This window comes from Xiphophorus hellerii, chromosome 12 (assembly GCF_003331165.1).
Source record: "Xiphophorus hellerii strain 12219 chromosome 12, Xiphophorus_hellerii-4.1, whole genome shotgun sequence".
In the NCBI taxonomy this organism is placed as follows: domain Eukaryota; kingdom Metazoa; phylum Chordata; class Actinopteri; order Cyprinodontiformes; family Poeciliidae; genus Xiphophorus; species Xiphophorus hellerii.
The window spans coordinates 21,969,609-21,981,490 of record NC_045683.1 but is presented as its reverse complement, the minus strand read 5'-3'; the positions used below and the strand labels follow the sequence as shown (position 1 = coordinate 21,981,490).

The window sequence follows — 11,882 nt, the reverse complement described above, 5'->3', positions numbered from 1 at the left end:
AATATATTTTGTCTCATTGTCATGTTGAAGGGTTCAATTCAAACAAAGGATCCCCCAACCATGACACGTCCTTGCTTCACAGTTTTGCATGAGGTTCTTTTCCTGAATTGATATGTTTGGTTTAAACCAAACATGCCTTTTGTCACCGTCCACTAGGCCTTATGATTTTCCTAGAGAGGCATAGTTGCTGCTGATTACCATTTGTTATGACATTTATCATCCAAAATAATAACACTTTCAAGTAAGTGCTTGTGTTTTTGTATTTTCAAACAACTCAAGCTGCAGTTCACCCCCTTGGTGTTTATTTTTTATTATTTATTTTTGACAAGAAAATTACAAAATAATGCAATTTCAGTTGAATTTTCTGTTTTTAGCAACAAACACTTGGCTGGTTGAGCTCAATAGCAGCTCCCAGCACCATTAAATAAGGCTCAGCATGTTGTGAGCCACTCAAGCGCTCCACATTTATAGATCACTAGTCTCTGAGGAAAAACACCAAGGAAACTTGGGACTGGAAAGAGGATGGAGAAACAATGATTCAAAATGTGGCGTCATTCTGCAGCCTGCAAACAGCTTTACTGTCAGAAAACTCATGTTTCCCACTCCATGGACCAACATGGACAATTTTAGTAGCAAATCTTCATTTACTTTGTTTAATGTGCTTGAATTTGGCTTGTGAGAATCTCTAAATTCCCCCTCAGGATAATAACCAGCTTTCTAATAGATCCAAATCAAACATTATTGCTCAGTCCTGTCTGATGCTGTCAATTTGCCGTTAAGATTGTAAACATGATAAATCTGTTATACATAAATGTGCAAGTCTTTTCACTGAAGACCTGTTAGGAATTTCAAAAATGTTCTCATGTCTACAGTTCTACTGTGCTGAGAGAAAACACACAAGGTAAATGTGAACTTGTTGTTTCACTTGGAGCTGAAAAATCGCATTTGATTGAAATGTTCAGTTTCTACGACTTTTGCAAAGACGACCTTGATGCCCTGCAACCCATTCTATACTTTTTCTGCAGTGTTGTTTTGAATTTGTTTTTTTTTTTTCTTGCTCTAACAGGTTTTTCTACAATGTGACTTGCCTTCTGTTGCTTCCTTCACCTTGCTGGGTGCATCCACAGTGTTCACCTAAATGTAATTTTCTTTTTCATTTTGTGCATCTGCCAAGAGTCATACATTTAAAGAACACTGACCTGTCTACATAGACAGAATAATAATAAAAAAGATAGACTGCAGCTGCAAGACTGAGGTACTGGTTCAAATTTCAGTGCTTTGACCAGAAGCTAATAGCCTCATGGTAGCCTCAGAGGGGAAATGAGAGCGCAGGTAGGCTACCTAATGGTCACTTTGGCTTTCAGTAAAGTAGGAAACTTATCCCTGATGTGCTAACTGACATTTAGCCCATTTAACACAATGAAAAATGCTCTGAAGCCTCTGCATCAAGAAGAGTTTATTATTTTTTGCATAAAAGCCCAACGATACGGACGTGTTTAAACCTCTTCGCAGCTGATATAGGGCTGCAATCCTTAATGACAATGCTTTTTAGTACACTCTGGAGTGCTTTATAGCAAATCTGTGAAAACATGTCTAACAACTTGCTAAAAGCATCACAGTTATCCACTTCATCAGTGTAACAGAGTGCTCCTTTGATTCATTACCTTGCGATGTTCTTACATTTTCAGAGCCTCCTTCCAAAAACCGAGGTTTCCACTCCGCCCTTGCCATTAAGCACATATATTTTTATGGCTTTCCGTGACGGTCACCCTGGGGATGCCTGCAACAGTGACCCAGATCATTTTCCTCTCATCTGTTCTTCCAACAGTCTACACCAGCTTTTTTTTTTTTCTCCAAAATGACCTTTTCATTTTTGTCAGATTTTCATCTAATTGCCTGGTTTCCTAATAGGATGCCTGCATGGCGTGTATTTCCTCTTCTAAAGTCTGCCATTTAAAAAGTCTTCCAATTCTTACTCATTGCCTGAAGGCAACGGTTGGTGAACTCGGATATCACTCAGGCTTGATAAAGGTTTTGACAATGAGTCACGCATCTCAGTGTAAAAAGGCTGTTAAGACTTTAAACCTTCGTTAAAAGACAGAAATTTAAAATGCTACATCTGGAGGGAGTCATAGAGAATATCACTTCTATTCATAATCTACTTGAAACAATGAGGCAATTGTGTTGCCAGACAATTTGCGATAATTGCCACTTAGATTGTACAACGGTCTCCTCTTTGTTAGTAGCATTTTCTCAATGCTCAGTTTGAGTCATAGTTAATTACTGATCTCAGCCAACTAGCTCATCCCTTTCATAGCGAAAGTGCAGGAGCCTCTGAAGTCTGCTAGCAAGTGAAGCCTGGTGTGCCTTCAGTTCGAGGCACCTCAAATTACTGCCTGGGTCTGCTTCTTTCTGAGACAAATGAAAGGTCTACTCTGAAACAACAAAAGGCTCAATGGACAATTATTTACACATTTACAACATGGCAGGCGCCTGCCCTGCTGTATCGACTGACATCAGTGTGTGTTTGGATGTGTGCGCTGAGCAGAACAGCGGATGACCAAGGATGAAAGCACTTGGGTTTTTTTTCCTGCTGTGATAACAGTTTGAGCTCAATCAAAGATTCACAGCTCCAGGTAACACGGTATGGATTCCATGCATTGTTATCTTGATTTTATGACTTCAGTTAGGTTAAAATTGCAACAAAAGGGTCACAATTTTGTTTACTTTGTGACAAAAGGGTCACAAGTAAACAAAAGTAAGCTTTTGTTTACTTTTCACAAAGTAAACAAAAGTTTACTTCCTGAACTTCCCTCTCATCTAACCCTGGTTTAAAAAAAATTGTTTCCATTGTTATTGAGGGTTCTTATTATTGTTTTTAAGTGTTTAAATAATTCTTTCAAAGCAGAATGTAAAAGACTGCAAAAATGAGTATGACTGGTGTTTTCACTCATTCTGGTGATTTTAGTTAGTTAAAATACTGAACTGCTTAATGTGCTGTGAAAGGTTCATGAACTGAACCATCGCTGAGTTGATTTGATATGTTTCACTGCATATGACTTCCTTTACCCTGTAATTAGTCCAACAGAGGGTCCATTGTCGTCATAAGAAGAAACAGCAAAAGATATTCAAGTACTTGGTTTCTGACTTTCAAAGTCAGCATATTGATAGAGTTAAAGCCAAATGTGGGCACAGGATTTTCATATAAATGTAGTTCAGATGCTATAAATAAGTCTTTGCTAGTCTGTCCAAACAAGCCTGCCTAAAGTGGAAAAGCATTTGCTCGCCCTTGGAGAAAACAACTGCCTGTGTGTCTTTTACATCAGTAATGTAGGAATTATGGGCTATTTATCTTTGCAGGCTTGTTAAAATTAGTCACAATTTTTTTGTAACAACAATGTCCTCATCTATGGATGTCCTCATCAATCAATCAATTTTTAGTCCAAACTTTTTGATTAGGCCAAGCCAAAACCTTTTTAATACATACCACTCAGACTTGCTAGTGTGCTTCAAAACATAACTCGACTGTAGAAATCAACACAGGTTGTTTCCTGGGATAATAATAATAATAATAAAAAAATGCAATAAACTTGAATTTCTTTTAGCAACAAAACAAACCCGCTCACTTAAAAATACCAGTCTGCAGTTAATTTAGTTTATTATTCTTCTCAAAATGTCTGCTTTCAGGCTTACTCAAATGCCAGCTCACTGATAACGTTCTCACAGGAAAGCTGCTTACCCGCCTCATCACTCAAACTGCCTATGGCAGGAGAGGCAAGGTGATCCGCTCCCATAGATCACTCAGGTAGTTCTGGATCAGCTTCAGTTTTCAGAATATCTCCTTTGCTGAGACAACAGTTGCAAAATTTATGAACGTGGTCTCAGGAAGTTCTGAACACCCTGATGCTTCACGCACCTGGAGCTCTACAATAATTTAGGATTGATCCTGCAAAGGCAGAACTCCTTGGCTAAACAGGCTAAATAAATCATCAGCATGTACAATAAGTGGAGCAATATTGCTCTAACACAGATATTCATGATCTATTTTTACGATTCCCAGACCAAACAACTTAACAGAGATAGGTGGTTTATGAACAGAAAGTGGCATCTATTAAAACAGGAGGTTCAGAGTGACGTGAACACGCAGGTGCTCATCCAAACTCCCTCTCTCGCCTGGTGGGTGGGGCTTGATCCTATTAAATCCCTTCCAGCCAATCAACTGCAAAGCGAAAGCACAACAATTAATCAGGTACTCATTCACAAAAGCGACAGGGACACACAATGGTCAAAATAGATACTCCAATAAATGTGCAATATTATTCCTGACTGAAACTAATTAGAGGCAAATAGGATGTGCACAAAACCTAATAAATTCATCAGAAGAAATCCTAAAGTAATATTAAGTGCTAAATATGTGAGAAACAACTCTCTTTGGATGGCAACAATGACCCTCCTCCCTGCTATAACATGACTAAATGGATTTGACATGAACTTGAGCAAATGCTAGGTGTGTGTGAATAAAAATCTAGCTGAGCTAATAATAATTACTTGATAAAAACGTTTAACAAACGTGTTGCACTTCCACCAATCAATCCCACTAAGCTAACAAGTACCTTACCCTCATCTTTTCACTATCTTTTATTCTCCATTTAATCCTGATTCTTCTGCCCGTCAGGGATAACAATGTTTGCCGTTCATATCTCCACTAAAGGGATTAATGGGTTCCTGTCAATCACTTTAATGTACCTGTCCTCAGTTATTTCACCAGCCACAGCTTATTATTTGATCTTATTGTATTTTGCTCATTGTTATATTCTACACCTATCTTCAAGCAAAAAATGGCAAAAGTACAGTTAATTAGAATTTTCTGTGTGCATTAGTAAAATCTGTGTATATCAACAATCAATCCTGGTGTTGCCTACTCCTTCGTGTCAGTTTTGTCTCCCTGGTTCACAAAATAGTTTCCTTGAAATGTTGGGGAAAATCAAGATGCTTTTCTTTGGCGCATATGAGACCGGTCCCTCGGCGTGTGTGTGGGTGTCGGTGTGTGTGAGTTTGCCTTGAAAATTTTTTTGTCAGTTTCTTTCTTATTTTTGCATCATGAATACTGAGCCTAATTGAGCTTAATGAGGACTACAGTGCATTAGCTGTTACTTTCTAACTCACTAAAAACATTAATAAAAAAAAAAAACCTGTCTAAAATCAGACTGCAAAAACAAATTTGGTTTTATGATAAACCGACAGTGGATTTGCTATGCGATGCACAGTTTGTTCATTTGTTACATTCAATAGAGTTTGTTCATTCATTCATTTGTTCGTTCATTTATTCATTCAATCATTCAGCCACTCATTCAAACTGGACTTGAATCACTGAAAGTCTGTATATCAAATCATATAGTCAAAACTTATCTTTACAAAATGCAAAGGTTCCTGATTACTCAAGGTTTCACATGTCATTTACTTACCTTGCAGTGCCCTTTATTTCTACATGCAGAAGATAAACATTTATTCATGTAGGTAAAAATGTAAACAAGTTTTCTCAAAAAGAAATCCTGCAGCCTACACTCACAGCCTGCAGGTATGTTGAGATTTAAATCAAAGGGGGTCTGGATAGATGTTAATGCCTCAGACTGTTTATGGTGGTGTATGCTGATTATCGTGGTTCATCACTTTGGGTCACTGAAATGAAAAGACTGAGCACTCTGCCTCCATTAAATATCGTGTTCCAACCTGTTTCATAGAGCTAAACAGTGACCAGCGACAACAATGCTGCATCTCTCAAAGGAGAACAGGACTGCCGGGGATGGAAAGTTAGTTAGATGAAAGCGATGTGTTTTCCTAAATTATGTGATATTTCTTTTGCAGCATTAGAGAATTACTGTGAGGAGAGCACCGCTCACTGATGCTTCCAGATGAACAGTCATCTGCTGTGTGATTCAGGTGCAATTTTTTTTAAATGATTCTTATGCGAGTGAAAAACACAAGAGAAAATATAAAACATTTAAATTCCTAAATAATCCAAAATGAATTAAAATCTTTCAAATTTTGGATTTGAAAGATCTCAAATTTGGATAGCCTACCAGATTTAATTTAAATAATGATGTGGCTTACCTAACTTTCAGAACAAATATGACAAAGTGCTTAACAACAAGACAAAAATACTGCAAGAGATCAGTAAAACAACTAACTAACCAAAAGCAAGTATGTAAAAAGCAATTTAGGTCTTCTGTGTTAGATATATATAGCTGAACATAGTCTATAAAGCAGTGACAAGAAATAAAACATGCTAAAGAGAAAATGGATATGAAAAGAAGCCCAAAACCAGACCTTGCAGTACGCCACATTAGCTTGTCTACTGCGCTCAATTCTCATGTACCTTCAGTCCTCCATCTTGGATTTGTCCCATTGAGCTCAACTTCTTAGGCTGCATTTCATCCTGGCCAATCAGAGAACAGAAGAAGTTAATAACGTTGAATATTTGCACTGTTTGTGAATTGCAAAGTTTGCCATCTTGTTCTGCTCGACATTTCTCTCTTAGGAGTGAAGGGATGGCTGTTTACAGCTCACCCAGTTTTCCTTTCAGCTTAATTGTGCTGCTCCATTCAAGTTAGAGCTGGTTCATTACGCAAGTCACGACCAAACATTAGCAATTGGGTGAAATCAGATCCAAAGTCAAACAGAGACCATGCTTCCAGGAAACAATCGTTTCTCAACAGCTGAGGGCTCAGACTCTGTAGCAGTCCCTCAGACCCAAGGAAACACAGAGAGCTTCGACGGGTGCAGCAGATTTGTATTTACTTCTTTCCAAACCAAGTTTGTTGAATAGCACCGAATACACCGTGAAAACTAAAAGAAAAGAAAATACATTTGCTTAAGTGCCTTAGTTTGACACAAAACATGGATACATTACATAAAAACGCTAACTTCACAAACTAATGCAGTACTAAACATGTACCTCGCTCCGCTGTCCAAGGGCTGCAAAGTTTATGGCGGTAAAGTCCGTGTAGTGCTGCTTTTAGCCGGTTCTGAAGGATGTGCGCTACAGTCCAGAGTCATAAAGATGAAGAATATCCTCCTCTTCCTCTTGTCCGCAAGTATCTCCAAGTACACCTCGCTGCAGCAAACAGAATGGGGCGGGGACGGACAACTGTCAGTCTCATACCTTATATGGAAATGGTGGGGACGGACAACTGTCAGTCCCATACCTTATATGGAAATGGGACTATTTCATTCCGGAAATGAAGGGGGCGCTAGTGACTCTATTTCCTGTACCGACCGTCTTATAATAATTATACTAATAATAACGTATTTTATTTGACAACGCCTTTTAAAACACCCAAGAACACTTTCAACATTAAAAATACAAATTAAATAGTAAAGAAATGGCTACAAAACGTGATATGTCACGTGGTATGTCTGTCACGTGGTAAGTCACTTTTTATTTTCAAATCTTTATTAAATCTTTATTTAAAATTATATTAGTAACAAACAATCTAGAATAAGCAACAATAAGGAAACATTATGGAGATGTATTTATCTATCCTTACACCCAATCTATCTCAAACAAAAGTAATAAAACATGAATCAAATCAATATTTTGGAGACAAATGTACATTACATTAAGAGCACATTTATCCATCCATTAATTATCATGAATTATCCCCATAGTTGGGTCATGAGGGCTGCTGACCCTGGATAGATCGCCTGTCCATCGCAGATTAAGAAAACAGATATAAACAAATGAAGTTCAAATAATATATTTTGATGTTGTGGATGGTACTCTTAAAATAAATAAGTTACAATCTAAAATATAATAGCCTCTGGCTTATTAAATAAGAACTAGATGGAAAAGAGGTTTGGTCTGTAAAACATTTAGTCAACAATTTTGGCCAACTTAGTACGTCCATTCACAGCGCACTTTTGTTGTTTATTTGCCAAATATTTTTATTATTCACATTGTGAATATAATTTACAAACAAACCAAAGGACTTCTGAACTTCTAACAAGTGCCATTCAAAAAACTAGAATATTTTTAGTTGCAGGTGACCTGGCTCAGCTATTATCATTGTTTACCATAATGTCTCATTGGAAACTTTTGCTATAAGGACTCCAGTTCAACCAGTAAACTGATCGGTGTCCCACTATTCCATTTAGAAATTCCATATCAATTCTACCAATTGCAATCGATTCATAAAATAAAGACCTTAAATATCCAATTGTTGCAAAACCCAAAGAGATCATTTAAAACTTTAAATGCAGCTTCAACCTGGAAAGACTCACACAGAAAGTAGGTTTTAGAAAGTTTATTTGACAAGAAATAATCTTTGGCGCTAGGATCCTGGCAGTAGACACTGCGCTGGTAACTGCCAGAGAGAATGATCTTTTTTCTATATGAAAACCTTTTTGAATAAAGTCACTGGTTACATAAATTAAACCAGTGTGTAATTTCTAACTATAACTGTCTTCATCTCACCTGCTCAGCCAATCACCTGATCATGTGTCTCCATCCCAGCCTAACGGCGCCGGGCTCATCTCTCTTCATAAAGTCCGGCTCAGGATACCTTTAATCTTATGTTTGTATTATGACTTTGTAACCGAACAATATGTTTCTGTATGTGCTTACTTTATTACAAAAAACCCCAACAGTTGATTCTGTTAAAACATAAACTTAGCTGTATGTCAGGTTTGTAAAGAAAATTTGTATTGATTCCAGTCATTGTTCAAAATGTATAGGAAACATTGTATTTACACATATAAAATATTGCAAGTTATTAGCTTTGCTTGCATTTAAAATTTTTAAAACAAGGTTATCCTATTGTTAAACAACGCTGTTACAATATATTTACAACTACTTTATTGGTTCTACTCTCTCCAACAAATTACAGCCACAATGTAACTTTGCGTGGAAACGGCACCATTTCTATGAAAACTAAATAATGCAAATCAACTGAGCTACAACAAAAGGAACATTCAAAAATGTAAATAATATTGGAAGAACACATTATTAAAAAGGATGACTGCACAAGTCAAAAGGCAAATATTCTTTAGCAGAAATGATTTAAAATGGCATGTCACAAAAAAAACGAACAATGTGTGACAACTGAAATGTGTGAAAGACTGTGGAAAGCAACTAATATTCTCCTTGCATTCAGTATTGACAGTCAGTGCAGTGTCCAGGTCGGCCATCACAGTAGTAACCAGGGTACTCTCCTCGTCTTCCATTGCCGGTGAAGCCCACAGTCTTTATATTACCGGTGGCAGGAAGAACACGTTACAACCGCAAAAGGAATCCGGTTTTCTGCCTTGAATGTTTTTGAAAATTTGCCCCAGTTGATCTCACCTGTTAATGAAAAATCGATTTCATGTAGTTGAAATCTAATTTCACATGTTTTAGGTGAAAAAAGTCAAAGGTCCTTACCATCCAGCCAAGCAAAGTGAGTCTTCTTCCTGAAAACTGGCTCAGACACAACGGCTTCAAAGCACTTGCAGGTCAATGCCAAGGTGAGGTAAGCTGAGTCTCCCTGTGCAGGTATCACCTCCTGGAGAACAGCTTCAAGAACATTCAGAGGCATCTGAAAATAACAAAAAACCAAACAAAATAAAAAATCACATTGCACATTATGATCAGTAAAACAGTAGTTAATAATAGCCATTTCACCAAATACTTTGTTACTCTTACTTGTGTAGTTTATTGCAGTTACTTACTAAAACTATATTGAAGTTGTGCTACTCATCATTAGAGTATCACATCTGGGTACTACACCCACCTATGATGGCAGCTGTTAGTTTATAAAATATATTAGACTTTCCAGAAATTTAACATTGGTGTACAAAACATATTTAAAAAAGATTAACCTTTAAAAATAAAAGAAAAACACTAGAAAACTGCTAAGTATGTAAAATATATTTTATATTTTTCAAGTGTAGTTATACATACCGTTATGTTGAACCATAGCAGTTTGTGCTAAATGGCTCTGTAGCTTGTATGAGCAAAGGGGACAGCAATATTTATGTTCATGTTGCAAATAGATACGTGGATCTGTATAATGAAAATAAAAAACAAAGTTTGAGAATAAAATACATTTCTCAATTATACATGTTATCTACTTTTCTATTTTTATCTAATGGTGCCCTGCGGGATAATAATTAGCTATGCTACATGCTAAAATTAGCCTTCCCCTGTATGAATTACGAATGTCACTAGTTTACAGCTGTTAATTATATTTTCAACCTAATCTAGAAAAGCGTATTGATTTACTATGTGAAAAAATGTTAAGAAGATAAAAATACCTTTTGTTGACTTTGTGAGTTTTGCATTGTTGATCGTGAGCCGAACACCAGTGGAAGAACGTCTCAAACTTCTTTCTTTCTTCTTCCGTTCCTCTTAACTCCGCGTCTTAAGGTATTTATACTAGTGATTATGAAAATAGCGCCCCCTTCATTTCCGGAATGCAATAGTCCCATTTCCAAATAAGGTATGGGACTGACGGAAAGGTCCGTCCCCGCCCCTTTCTGTTTGCTGCAGCGAGGTCCTTCTCAATATTTCCACCCAAAGTGCTGACTGACAGGAAACTAGCAACACTTCCTCTTATTGTTCACTTTAAATGAAGGTACTAACTTAAAGTGAACCAAACTACAGCGCCTCTAGTGGGTACTATGGGTAGCAACCTACAAACAGCATAAATAATGGAGTGGGCATTTACAGACTCTCTGTACGAAGCAAAGAACAAGGAGCTGGTTTTTACTATAATGCAAGTGATAGGAAAGAGAGATTCTTTTAACATGTCCTGGAAAATTTGTGGCAAACTGACGTGATTTGGTGATCTAAATCCGCTTCCTTGTCAAATGCGTTATAAGGTGATGTAGGTGGGCTATGCTCCTAAGTCAACATGTCCTCCAACACCATTGAAGATTCCATATGCAATAACTTAATGGAAGAAAAGAACTGTTCATAAAGATGTAAGAAAAACATTCCAGCCACGTAATTAGAGAGCCCACATGTATGCATCTTGAATAGATGCAATCAAAATACTAAACCCTAGAAATTAAAATGTGTTTGTTCACTATTTCAGCATGACTAAAGACCAAATAAAGACAAAATAAAATCACACAGAAAGAAAATTAAACGGATATAATCAGTCACAAGAAAACACTAAACAGGACCAAATAGACATCATTAAAAGTAGTCATTATATTAGACTATTAAAGGTCTGCAATAGAACAATTTCATGCACTAAGCTCTAATTTAGGAAAGGTTTATGACTGCTAACACAGTATTGCCCAATTTGTGTTTTGTTTGAAACATGGGCGGTGCTGTTTATTATATATTCCAGCTGCAACATTTCTTTGTAACCCCATTTACAAATACATTTATGGTTAACTCTTACTTTGCTTAACTTCATATTCATCTACTTTCCTTCTTAAAATTCACTATTATAACTTTCCCGCCACATAAAAACAAAACCAATAATCTCCAGGGAAAACTTCTTTAAGCCAGGAAATACATTTGTCTCAGTGACTGAGAGGATTTAAATAATGTGAACTGGTTTACGACCGTCCACGGCAAAAAAAACTAAATTAAATTGCAGAGTTATCTGAGCATTTCTGCAGGATGACAGAGCTCTGAGTTGGACTGGAAGTGTAGGTGTATAAATTACAGAAAAACAAGGAGAAAAGGCTCCTGCAGGGCTCCTGCACTGCAGACCACCCAACCCCCTTATCAAGTTATCCTTCCTTCACACAAAGTGTGATCTGTTTACCAGGCAGTCAATATTGCAGGAGATGTTGGAGCCATCCGGGGCCTTCCTGGATGTTCTCACAGTGAATTGTGTTGTGTTAAATACCCCGAAGAAATCCCCATCCTCTCATTTCTGTCTGCATCG

The 11,882-nt window shown here is 37.1% G+C and overlaps 2 long non-coding RNA genes across 2 annotated transcripts; both read right to left on the bottom strand.

The window, feature by feature from the left end:
- Nucleotides 1-1,812: 1,812 nt before the first annotated feature.
- On the bottom strand, nucleotides 1,813-7,276 carry LOC116729345 (uncharacterized). Its single transcript, XR_004341140.1, has 4 exons — nucleotides 7,206-7,276; nucleotides 6,956-7,162; nucleotides 6,377-6,846; nucleotides 1,813-4,219 (listed from the first exon to the last, which is right to left on the bottom strand). It is a non-coding gene; the product is annotated as an uncharacterized LOC116729345 (long non-coding RNA).
- A 2,249-nt stretch (nucleotides 7,277-9,525) lies between these two features.
- LOC116730284 (uncharacterized) lies at nucleotides 9,526-10,498 on the bottom strand. The gene is made up of 3 exons (XR_004341293.1): nucleotides 10,291-10,498; nucleotides 9,938-10,039; nucleotides 9,526-9,572 (listed from the first exon to the last, which is right to left on the bottom strand). It is a non-coding gene; the product is annotated as an uncharacterized LOC116730284 (long non-coding RNA).
- Nucleotides 10,499-11,882: the final 1,384 nt, after the last annotated feature.